The sequence below is a fragment of the Protopterus annectens genome, chromosome 4.part0, assembly GCF_019279795.1.
Source record: "Protopterus annectens isolate FY-2018-M chromosome 4.part0, PAN1.0, whole genome shotgun sequence".
NCBI classification, from domain to species: domain Eukaryota; kingdom Metazoa; phylum Chordata; order Ceratodontiformes; family Protopteridae; genus Protopterus; species Protopterus annectens.
In genome coordinates this window covers 1,059,288,162-1,059,301,340 of record NC_056733.1, presented here as the reverse complement: position 1 = coordinate 1,059,301,340, position 13,179 = coordinate 1,059,288,162, and positions in this window count along the sequence as shown.

Sequence of the window (13,179 nt, the reverse complement as noted above, 5' to 3'; positions counted from 1 at the left end):
ATTTGGTTAAATGATTATATTTTTAATTTTTATTTGTATAGGAATTCACTTTGGTTGTTGTAATAATATTTATCTGTTATATTTTTTACATATGATACTGTGTTTGTAACATGCTGTTGCAATTTTTATGGCTGTTTGCTGTGTTGCTTTAAATGTAGGTGGCGATTTTTGCACTTGCTTAATTGTCATGAACTGGTATAAATGGAGCTTTTAAGTTATTATCATTGTCTGATGAAGTGGCTTGGTCCACGAAAGCACTCACCGTTTGTTTGTTGTGGAAATACATTTTTGTATTCTTTTACTTCGCAGCCTTGGTCTGTTGCTTCCAGTGTTTTTATGCTATTAATTTTATTTATTGAAGTGTTTACCAGGAAAGTCTAATTGGGTCACAACACAGCCTATTTTCAGAGGAGATGTGGGTAGAAAAGCTCCATTTAACCCAGAATTATTTTTCAAAGACATTACATAGAAAACAAAACGGTTGAAAATTATGCATTTCAAAAATAATCAGCAATATTGTAAGCCATAAAGATACAACAAAATAAGTTAGAAAGAGAACAAGGAGGAAAAAAAAATGTAAAACACTATATATAATTCTGGAGAGCATCCTTTTGTCAATTCACAGTATTAATAAGTAAGTCGTGTGTTTAGTTTAACTGTACCTGCAAAGGAGGAGAGAGAGAGGTTAGGATAGATTAGTATAAATAGGGAGGAGGTGATAGGAAGAGGTTATGCAAAGTGGCAAAGGGGTAGGATAGCCAAGTGAAGGTGATGAAGTGGTGATGGATAGAGAATCTCTACAGATAGGATTGGAGAAAAGTAGATAAGATTGATGGTTCAACCGGGGGTATAGCTTGAGCAAATCCATAAGTTTGATAGGTGGTCCGTCAGAACATGCTTAAAGAAAGGATGGTAAATCACAGTTGTAATAGCATGTTTATTTATTTGACATTTGTTTACCAAGAAAGTCCACTGGGCCAAAGAGAACCCATTTTCAGTTGAGGCCAGGGGAGAAAAGCTCCAACATGTAAGAGGTATAATAATTACAAAATGTCTTTTCATTTTAGCAAAACAATGTAAACAGTATTACAAATCAGGTTTGTAGGGCAAATAAACTACTACTATCCCACACTATAGCCAAACTATGGAACAATCTCCCCACACCACTATGTAATATACCTAACCACAACAATTTCAAATCCATGCTTCTCTCCCATCTCTCCTCCAAATGGGAATGTCCTTCACATGCTCCCACCTAAAACTCCCACACTACTAACTCCACACCTAAATCATCATTTCTTTGCCTACTTTAACTTAATTCAGAGATCTTGCTCAGAACACCTTTTCATAAATCTTTTGCATGCATGTCTCTGGCCTACCTTACTCGTATTCTCAAACTTTCGTTGTTTGTTTTTCTTATCCATTGTACCCATAATATTGTTTTCCTGTAATATTGTTAATTTGTCTCTATTCGTATGTATTTGTATGTCTGTTTGGGGCTTTTCCCCTCGGGTTTCCACTGAAAAAGGGTAATTCTTACCCAGCTGGACCAACCCGGTTAACAAATGCAAATAAATAAATAAATCTTGTACAAAAGTGTATAGAATACTAAGATTCCAAATGCAGGAAAGTTCCTGGCAGGAATACCCAAGAAGCATACGATAGCTGTGTGAAAACATGAAGAGGTATTATTTGAGAGAATGGTAATGGGTGAGATAGGAGTTGAAGAAGAAAGGGGAGATGGAATTAAAGAGTGAAGATGGGAGGAGAGAGTAAAGTCAAGTAGGAGAAGACTGACTGTAAGATAGCTAAGAGGTAGGTGACTTATTTAATAAATGGCTTGTCAACCTGGGGTTGAGCAGGAGCAGGTCCAGAAGTAGGAGAGATGTTCCTTAAGTAAGTGTTTAAAGGCTGAAGGTATGTGGTCAGATCTGATAATCAAAAGGAGGGTGTTCCAGATTTTTGTCATCGAGCAAGAGTATAGACTTTGACCAGCAGCTATTCTGGGATGGTGCACAACTAAATGTTTATTTTCTGACGTAAGAGATCTAGTGGAGGTGTAGGTATGAAAGGCAGCATTGAGAGCTGGGCAGGTCAAGGATTTATGAATGATCTTGTGAGCCATTTTAAGTTGTAGGAAGGTTAGATATTGGGAAAGTTCAAGCCAATTGAGAGAGCAAAGGGGTATGCAGTTATGTGTGGAGTATTGTGCATTAGTGGCAAATTTTGCAACTTTATTGTAGCAAGTTTTGAGCTTAGTTTTGAGGTTAGTTTGTAAATTTGTAAGAACGGGGGCACCATATAAGATAGTAGGGAAAAGGTAGGAGGAGGCCAGACTGAGTTTTGTGGGTGGGTTAAGGAAATGTTTGTGCTGGTAGAGAATACATGTTTCTGGTGTGTTTTCGTAATACTGTTTTGAATATGGAGGTCAAACTTAAGGTGTTTATCATTGATGACACCTAGAAGTTTGGTATGAGGAACATGTTCTATTTTGGTGTCGTTCTTTGAAAGACTAGTAAATTGGCTTTTATTTAGGGACAGAGTTTTAGGAGTGAAAAGTAGAAGTTGTGTTTTAGAGGGGTTAAGTGGTAATTGATTGTTAGTAAGCCTGCTTTCAGTGGGTGTGAAAGCAGCTTGGGTGATTTGTTGAAGGTGAAAAATAGAGCTGGAAGAGCAGATGACTGTGGAGTCATTAGCATATTGTATGAGTGTAGACTGTAGGATGGCGGTATGTAGGCCATTAGTAAAGATGTTGAATAAGAGGGGACCAAGGATAGAGCCTTGAGGAACTCCTGTTTGGTATTCTGGAATGAGGAGGTGGAGTCTATCCATTTAACTGGAATTTTATTAAAAAATAATTTAAATTGACCTGGTCCAGTTGGAATTTCCCGGTTAACAAATGTAAAATAAAATCAATAAAAACTGCTTGCTGTCTGTTGGTTAAATAGCTAGTAAACCACCTGGTAGATGGAGGGGATAGTCCAAGGTCATTTAGCTTTTGAGTAAAATGGTGATGCGGAAGAGTGTCGAAAGCTTTAAATGATCGAGGAACAGAGAGGAGACCAGTTTGCCAGGGTCCCGTGCTTTATTAATATTACCAGTGAAGGATAAAAGAGCAGTATTAGTACTGTGATCAGGTCTGAAGCTATTCTGTGTAGGTGTGTTAAGTTGATTTTTTAGGAGGTAGTGAAGAAGTTGAGAGTGGATGCACTTTTCAAGGAGTTTGGAGATGGGTGACAGAAGGGCAATGGGTGGTAGTTGGACATTTGAATGGAGTTACCACCTTTGTGTAGAGGTATTATGAAGGATTTTTTCCAGAGTGTTGGAACATAAGCTTCTAGGATGGATCTGTTAATGAGGATAGATATAGAATCTGCTATGGATTCAGCTGACATTTTGAGATATTTAGCTGGGAGATTGTCGGGAGAGTTGGAGCATGGTTTTGAGTTTGAAAAGGAGCCTTTCAATGGTACCTATGGAGACAGGTTGAAGTATGAAAGCATGAGTAGTTGTGGGAACAGTGGAGGAAGGGGAAGAGAGTGGGTCAAGGGTGGAAGAAGAGGATACAGACTTAGTGGAGGGGGTAAGAGAAAGGGAAGAGTTATATGGGGAAATGGGGAGAGGGGGAGAGTTTGTAATGATGTTTTGTATACATTCAATGAAGTGTTTGTTGAAGAGATTAGCTATTTCAACAGGAGTTTTGTCAGGAAAAGGGATGGGGTTGTTTTTTTCTAGGGATGAGTAGTGAAGTGATGGTTGACCAGAATTTTTTTGGGATTTTGTTTAGTAGTAGATTGGAGTGTTAGATAGTAGTCTTTTTTGTCAAGTTATCTGAATTGTAATAGGTCAGAGGAGGATTTGGATTTTCACCATTTTTTTCTGTCTCTGATTTTCATCAGATCTATCTAGAAGCTTTGTATAGCCCAGGAGCAGTTGTTTTTAATTCTTTTTGTACGTTTGGGTGCCAGGTGGTTTATAATGTCCAGGAAAGTTGTGGTAAAGTAGCTGACAGTATCGTCTAGAGGGAATATTCTGAGGATGGACCAGTTTGTCTTTTAATTTGTCAATAAGTGATTGTGGGTCAAGGTTAATTATATACTATGTGGTTTTGTATCAGTGGTTTTTAAGGGGGTGAGAGAGCTGAGAGGAAAAGCAGGGAGGTGATCACTTACAGTGTCAAGGAGGGATTAAAAACTATAATCCAGTCAAATATGGAGCCCTGACTGTTGTTATTGGTGTATATAGTTGGGCTGTTTATAAGTTGAGTGAAGCTAACCAGGTTTATGCTAGAGGTGGGGAATTTGCTGGTTAGGTTCTGCCAGTTAATGTTGACATTACCTAGGATGATAGTTTTGTTATGTATGATGTTAGAGATCCAGGAGATTAGTTTTCTAGGATGGGGATGGTTGGTCCTGGAGGAATGCAAATTGCAGTGAGACATAGGGATTTGGAATTGTTGATTTTTAGGAAAGTGATTAGTAATTCTGCATTATGAAATTGTGCATGGGGTTAGATTAGGGAGTAATAGTAAGGGAGTTAGGAGAGAAGAGAGCAAGACCTCCAGCTTTCTTATGGAGTCGATCAGCTCTAATAACATCATAACTAGGAAGGAGGATTTCTGAGTCTTTAATGTGGGGTTTTAGCCAGGTCTCAGTAGCAGCAAGAATGTCAGGAGTGTTGTGCGATAGCCAGACATGGAAGTTGGTGATTTTGTTGCAGATGCTCTTAAAGTTAAATGTGACTGTTTTTACATTTTTAGTGGTAGGACCTGTAGAGGTGGGTGACTGACAGTTTGGACTGGAGTGAGATGAAGGGGTAGGAGGGGAGATGGGGCCAGGATTTGGATGAATGTTACCACAGAGAATTATATTATAGAAGATGGAGTGATTGGGTGAGTTAGTATAGCTGTATTTATTTTCATAGATAATACAAGTAAAGTGTAAGTTATGTCTTTTAGTTGGGAGAATGTGGAATTTCTGGAATAGGAATGGGGTTAGGTTGATATAGGCTCGGAGAAATGGAAGAGTAACTTGGTGAGAAGGGAAGGGAGGTTGTGGCGAGTGTGGGGAGGTTGTAGGAAGAATTTAGTGTAAGATTAAAAGAAGTGAAATATATTAAGGAGAGAAGTAGTATAGAGAGTGTGGCTTGGTGTATTATGTGATGTGAGTAAGTGGTCATGTTGGTGTACAGATGTGTGGTTAGGAATTGAAGAGATAGGATGTTGAAAAGAACGAGGGGTAAGTGAGAAAGTAAGGATATGGAAAGGGGAGGGAGCAGTGTGGGTGGAATTAAGAAATATAAGGTAGTTGTGTTTGTTTAGAGGGTGCGTATGTGATTTGTGTATGATTGGCTGTAAGAGGTGGTAATTGTGGATTGAGGAAGGAGTTTAGTGGCTATAAATGTAGGGATAGTGGGGTGTGAAACAGATTTCCATTTTTTTGGCAACAGAGCAACAGTAAAAGCCATTTCCAATTGATTTTTGAGGTTTATAGATGGTGGGAAGTTGGGTATCATTAGAACAAAGGGGTCTGTTTAGGTGATAGGAAGGAAGAATAGAGCTTAGTGCAGGACAGGTATGGGGTTTATAAATGATATTCAGATTCGCGCCTCACATTTTTTGGTCTGTTCCGCTTAAAATTTATGGCTTTCTGGCAAATCACTGAGGACTGGAGTCACTAAATTATGACATATATTTGAGCGATGGATTTCATATCCTTCAGAAAATGCATGCTAACACACACCCTGTTATTCTAGCACATTTCTAAGTTTATAAAACCAGTATTTAAAAGCTGTCCCTATGTTTGGGCCTTTGTCTCCCCATTATTTTAGGCTTTGTCCAGATTTCTTGCACTAAGAGGTTGAGAGGTATGGTAGCTAGTTGTACAAAGTCCAGATAGTGGGGTAGTTTTAGGACCTTGCAGTGATATGTAAAATAATTGACAAGACTGTAGTATACCGGAATTAACTGGAAATGACTGAAATGAGACTGGAACTGGAAATTAAACTGTTAATTACCCAAACTTGTGCTGAACAAGTACTAGTCTCTCCTTTATGGGCCAAGTCTTTTTGTACTTTCACAATAAAGTCTGCACATGCTGTAGTTCAGTTAATAATGCTTTATTAGATGTTAATAAATATCTGAATACTGTCTTTAATAACAGCGCTGATAAACAATAACAGTCTGTAAAAATTCTGGAATGCTAGATAACAGTAACAGTGCTGATAAATATATCCAAAGTTTCTGTACATATATTCTGATTCTCCTGAATAAAATAAACTTAAACAGTCTTTTCTTCCTGAATAGTATGGATATTTGACCTGACTTCTGTACTCAGGCTCGAGTGTCTGTACTGCAAGAGACTTTTTGCATCAGTCCAAAAGCTAACTTAACTGACTCAACTCACCATGTCTGAAGTATTTGCTAATAATACCAAAACCCTGTAATGTTTTACATGCCTTTTTAGCCTTGGTTTTTAAGCCTTGTCTTGCATGTGCCTCACAGTGCCTAACTGTCTATTCTTTATTTTGCACTCCATTGCAAGTACACATATTTTTACCTTGAGAAAGGAACATTCTGTAGCTTTCTCTTAAAACTGTTATTTCTGCACGTCATGCTTAGCCAGCAGGATTATCTTTTCCTTTCTACCAAGCTGTCTTTCCCTGAAATTGAATGCATACATGAAAACACATCTAACTCTATATTTTCAGGCCTATCATCTTACACCACAAAACATCTAGACTAAACAGGAGTTTCTTCTCTCTATCCATAAGGCTGCTGAACTTGAATGCCAGGCATGAAAGTGAATAATCAGGTCAATATGCCACTTGCTGCAAAGTATCATCTATAATTACTCTGACAAATTGCTTCAATAACTGGTACAGTTAGCCTGATTTTGTATGTTATTACTTCCTGAATGTGCAATAGTCGGGAGCGAGTAACCACTCTATACATATGCAATATGAACATCAGAATATATCATACTACAGCTGATGAAGTGCAATATTCTAAGCAATCACAGTGTGAAGTCATAGTCTTTGCAATACCTACTAGTATAATATTGTCTAATATCTTTCTGTCCAATTGTGTTGTTAATATTTTAATTATTACTGTATGTACATTAGCCTTACTGTCACTCAGACTATGTGTTCATTGTTATGTCTTGCACAGGGACCAAAGCAAGGTAATTTTGTTCAGCTTGCACTGCTGTGTATGTCTGATTGACAATAAAGTTTACTTTGTCTTTTGACTTTGATTTTGACTATTATTCTACCTTAATGTACTACAGTGAACTCTCTAAGAATACCATCAGTCTGGCAGCTCCCCCTGAGGTCCCTGACAAAAGTTTTACAGGGACCTTCTTTTGTAGTTACCTCATATCTGTATTACTAACTACTGTAATCTGGTATGAATCTATGGACTTTATGCCACCTCACTCATGATCTGCAGATGTGTCCGGATACATAGTGATGTCCTTTATGATCTCAAAGGTTACTTTTAGCTAATACCTCCACCAACTTGGCTAATTTACATAATTCCCAAATAGCTTTAACAGTTCCATATGCAGGAAATATACTTGCTCCAGTGATTACTCCATTACCTAGATCCATAGTCTTTAGAATCTTTTAGTTTAAGTTCAGATGTATGTGTGATATATCTAAAACGTCCACATTATTCTGAAAATCAGTGTTTTTTAATGCTGTGGTTTTTAAAATTGACTAGGCCAGGTGGTTATTTAAAAAAATATATTTTTTATTATAGCCTTTCAAGCATGATGGCTGTTTCCTGAAGACTAACTGAAATTGGCACAAGAGGGATACCTTTATAACTGGTCTTGAAACATTAAGTACCATATACTGTATTAACTTGTGTTTGTAAATTTTTAGATATAGGTTCATAGGTAGATACTAGGCTATTAGCCCCAGGGCCTATATAAGCCTAGCCAAAAAGGTAACCTGTCTTTCGCCACCCAAGAAAATTATTTTCCTGTGCCCCTGTCGAGCAGAGCCACAGAAGTGATCCCTGGGGTGAATTTCCTATTTCCCATCCAGTCATCAAGATTTTTCTTGAAGAGTGCTAATGAGGAGCTCTGTTTGACATAGATAAGTAGTCTGTTCTAGAGCATGGGAAGTCTCTGGGACAGGAATCTATCCCGCCAGCATGTTCTGTTTATTGTGGTGACAAGGTTTAGGTCCCTAGAGCATGTAGCTCTGAGGGATTGGGATTTCTTTAAGTGGAGCATGTCCAACAATTCTGGGTTTGACATAGCTTTGTATGTTAGGCAGAGACCGCCTCTGAGTAGGCGATATGCGACAGAGTAAAGCTGGAGTTTTGTGAGACGGTTTGCATAGGGCATCTGTTTGAGGCCAGTAATCCTCTTTGTGAGGCATTTCTGTGGCCTTTCCAGTTGTTGTAGATGTCTTGTGAGGTACATACCAAAAGGGGCATTGTACTCTATAATGGGTCTAATGAGTGATGAGTAGAGGGGAACAATGACCTCTTTTTTTCTGGATGAGAAACCTTTTGTGATGAGGTGAGCCATGTAGAAGGATTTCTTGACCACTGTGGTGATGTGATTATCAAAGGAGAGACTACTGTCCAACTGTCCACCTGTGTCCCAAGGTCTCTTATCACACTTTCGGCATTAAGTAGACTCTTACTCATGTGGTAGTTCATGGGTACAGAGTTTTTACCAAAGGGGATGACAATACACTTTTTGGCACTGAGCTTCAGGCCATGGCTTTGACACCAGGCATCTGTCTCAGTGAGGCCCTTTTGTAGTATGTCCACATTGTTAGGAGTTTCGATTATAGCTCCTAGTTTGCAGTCATCTGCAAACTTTGTTAGCCAAAGACCTTCTGTGTTAGCCTGTACTTCAGAGAAGTAGATACCAAACAGAAGAGGACCCAGGACTGAACCCTGTGGTACTCCACTTGTCACTGGTCTGAAGTCAGATTTGGAGTCTGCTACTTTCACAGTGTGGGTTCTGTCCATGAGCCAGTTGGCAACCCATCTTGTGACATAGGGATGTATACCTAGTTTAGTGAGCTTATCTATAATTCCAGAGTGGGGGATGGTGTCGAAAGCCTTGTTGAGATCTAGATAAGCAGTGTGAACCACCTTACCCTCATCTATGGCTTTGGTGACTGCTCCAAAGAAGTCAATCAGGTTTAGGAGACATGATCTGCCTTTTACAAACCCGAACTGGGTAGGGTCCAGAGTTTGGAGATAACCAGTGTCTTTGTTTATGAGTTCCATGATAATACGTTCCATGGCCTTGCAGACCAGGCTCGTCAGGCTAATGGCGCAGTAGTTCCTGGGGTCTGTCGTGGCTCCCCCTTTATGGAGTGGGATAACCGTCATGGTGTGCCATTCAGTGGGCACAAAGTCTGAGGTGAGGCTATGATTGAACATGGTACTTAGGTAGGGTGCCAGTTCATTCTGTAGTTCATGTAGAATGCAGCCTGGGATGTTGTCAGGTCCCATGGATGCTGTGGTCTTGGCTTTGGAGAGTGTATTTTTTACCTGTGCAGCCATGATTCCAGGAACTTTGCATTCTACTGGTATAGAGATGGGCCCTCTAGGGAGTGAGAGGGGGGTAAAGTTAGCACTGAACCTATCTGCCAGGATGTTGGCAATATCAGTTGGTTCTGTATATTTAGTGCCATTGTGCTGTAACTCAGAGTAAATCTGAGTGTTGCCATTGAGATTCTTGACATAGCTATAGAATGCTTTGTGGTTGTCTTTAGAGTCAGTGGCAATTTTGTTTTCGTAACTACCTTTGGAGGATTTTATGAGGGATCTCAACTTCTTACTGAGGTTGACCAGGGAGTCCCTCCAGTCATGGGACGTTACTCTTTTTTTGCATTAATAATTCTATTTAGCTTTTGAATTTCTATGTGCCATAACTGATGTCTTCCTTTTAAATTTGATTTGTGTCTTAAATATCCTGCAAATATTTATGAGCTATTATAATTAACTAAAACCCATGCTTTCTGCATTTCAGATCTGTACCTTTGTATAATCTGTCAGTATCCTTTTAACTTTCTGTGTAACATACAATAATTTTGTAAAGTGCACTGTAATCTGTAAATTTATTAACAAATTAAGCCTGCTCTGTTATGCCTTGAATATATTGAATAACTATTACTATCTCTTCTTTGGATAACTTATTTTAATAAGCCTGTTACAAATAATTCTGTCACTTTATGACATTAAAACTGACTGAATAATGTGATGTGTGATGTAATAATACTGTTTACGTATAATTCTGCCATTGTATTTATTTATTTATTTGTTTACCAGGAAAGTCCGACTTGGGAACAAGCCAATTTCCAGAAGAGGCCCTGGGAGAAATGCTGCAGACGTATGTCTTTGTAATGTGGGAGGAAACTGGAGCACCCAGAGGAAAACCCACATGAATGCAGGGAGGACATGCAGACTCCACACAGAAGGCACCCCAGCCGAGAACCAAACCGGAGAACCTCTTGCTGTGAGACAACACAAACCGCTGCACCACTGCAGACTTGAAGGTAACCAAAGCAATGGATGAGGGAAAAATAGTTCACACTGCCTACTTGACCTGGCCAAGGCATTTGACACAATACTCCACTCAGGCATTATTTGCAAACTCAAGAGGTTATGCACAGACTCATATGTCACCCAGTGCATAGCCAACTGGCTCACAGACAGGACCCAGGAAGTTAGAATTGGGGAGTCCAGCACTACAAAGAGGCCAGTCACAAGTGGAGTCCCTCAGGGATCAGTCCTTTGACCACTCCTTTTTGGCATTTACTTCTCAGAAGTCAAGGCAATGTCAGTGATCTCTGGCTGACTAAATTTGTAGATTATTGGAAATTAGGAGCTGTCATTGAATCCCACACTGACATAAATGTTCCCCAGGAGGGGTTGACACAGACAAACAACTGGTGTCAGAGCCATGAACTAAAACTAAATGCCAAGAAATGCATAACGGTATCCTTTGGGAAGTCATGCATTCCCAGGTAACTATCATATTGACAACACACCCTTTAGAGTTGACCCAGTAATCAGGGACTTAGGGACACACATAGATAGTAATCTAGCCTTTGACCATCATGTGTCTAGAGTAGTAAGGAAATCATTCTATGTTGCACAACTAATAAATAAAGCTATGGCATCTAAGTCCAAGGAAGTCATTGTTCCACTGTATTTGGCATTCATCAGACCTATCATTGAGTACAATGCCCCCCGTTGGTATGTACCTAACCAGGCATTTCCAACAATTTGAACATCCACAGAGGTTCCTCACTAAAAGAATACAGGGCATAGGTAAAATGTCTTATGCAGACCATCTGAAGGCCTTATCCCTGTATTCTGTCTCCTACAGGCCTTTGAGGGGAGATCTATGCCTGGCATGCAGGGCATTATCAGACCTCACTCGGATGGATCTCCTGCATATCCACAAAACAAACAGCACCAGAATTACCCATTGTAAAGACTTAAACCTTGCTTGTGATGTAAACAGGGCCTGCTGGAGTGACAGGTATGTATCTCAGAGGCTACTCCATCTATGGAACTGGGTAACCATCCATGTGAAGCAGAGTTCCTCCCTAACCCAATTCAAGTGCAACTTCGACAATTGCATAGGGAACCAGAAATTCATCCCTGGTTTAACACCTGTGTCTCTAATGGACACAGGCAACCTGCAAATGGTTCATCTTCCAGGCTCCTGTTTACACTTATCAAGGATATCAGAATGTGTCAGAGATTTGGGATGCATGGCTAGGCTTAAAAATGTCCTTGTGGTCATTATCCTAGTAAACACATATGAACCTTTGAACAAATGAACTAAAAACTGGTAAGTGTTATATTCTGGAAACTAAACTATTAGTACCTTTTTCTGTCAGTATTGTCTGATCATAGATACAAACATAAACTGAAAACTAGTACTGTTATTCAGTTGTCTGAAAACATGAGAACATTTACATACTCATACTTGCTTTAACTCTAATTTACATAAATCCACATCTGTTGTACACAGTTTTTCTGTTTGACTTGTGCACCACAGCTCTTGCCAAGTTTAGCTCTTACTCTACATTGTCCCAGTCACTGCTGAGGTATTGGAGGCTGTTTTCAAGTGTCATTTTCTGTGTCCAAGTCTTTCAACCCCCCTCTTTTCCATCTCTTGTGCAAGGCTAGGTGATTGAAGTTCTTAACCATATTTAAAATCAAACTGAAAAATCAACCTGGAAATTGTTTAAAATAACATTTGCATCTTTAATAATTATAAACTGATAGCATTGCTTGTTGCTCTTACTTTACTTGCATTTTCTGCATAAAATAAACATATGCTAGTAATAAATTCTTGTTAAGAATTTAAGCAAACTGATAATGTACTACAGTGAACTAAACCAATGTTACTAATAAATACATTGCTCATTGCCCTGATTTATTTATATTTTCTGCATGAAATAAATATAAATTATTGTAAGTCTGTAAGCAAACTTATAATGTACCATAGAAAACTAAACTAATGTTACTAATGAATACATTTGTGCAAGCTTGCAATTGAACTGATAATATACTACAGTGAAATGGAAAAACAAACAGAAACTTCAGTGGCATTGCTTTCCTGTCATAACCTCAAATGAAACTGAAGTAGTAATCTTAACACTGTATTAATATTTTAACATTTTTTGCATTTCTGCACCTCTATAAAATTATTCTTAACTGTTGAACTTTTTATGTTTACTCTCATGACTTTCAGGCCCCAACATACTGTTCTGTGTGTGAAACTTCACCCACCGTCTTAACATAGTCATTCCTTTAGCTGACATCATTTCATTTTTTTCTGTACTACTGAATGCTGCAAGGATTTATCATTACTGTCTACAATTTTCTTGGATATATAGTAAGAACTGTAACTGCATAAACTGTCACTAAGAATATTAAATTGATCTTTACCATACTGTTTTATGGCATACCATACTGTCTTTAATTCATGTCACTGTGCTGGCCTCTAATCTGATAAACTGTACTTTTTGCATGAAATATATATACAGTCTTGAACTGTTTACATAGATACGTTTATTACTAGAGCTGAATTGATCTGCTTCTGGAAGTTTACTTGTCTGACCTTTATACAAGTATGTGAAGTTTTTTATATATATTATACACATTTATTACTAGAGTTGAACTGA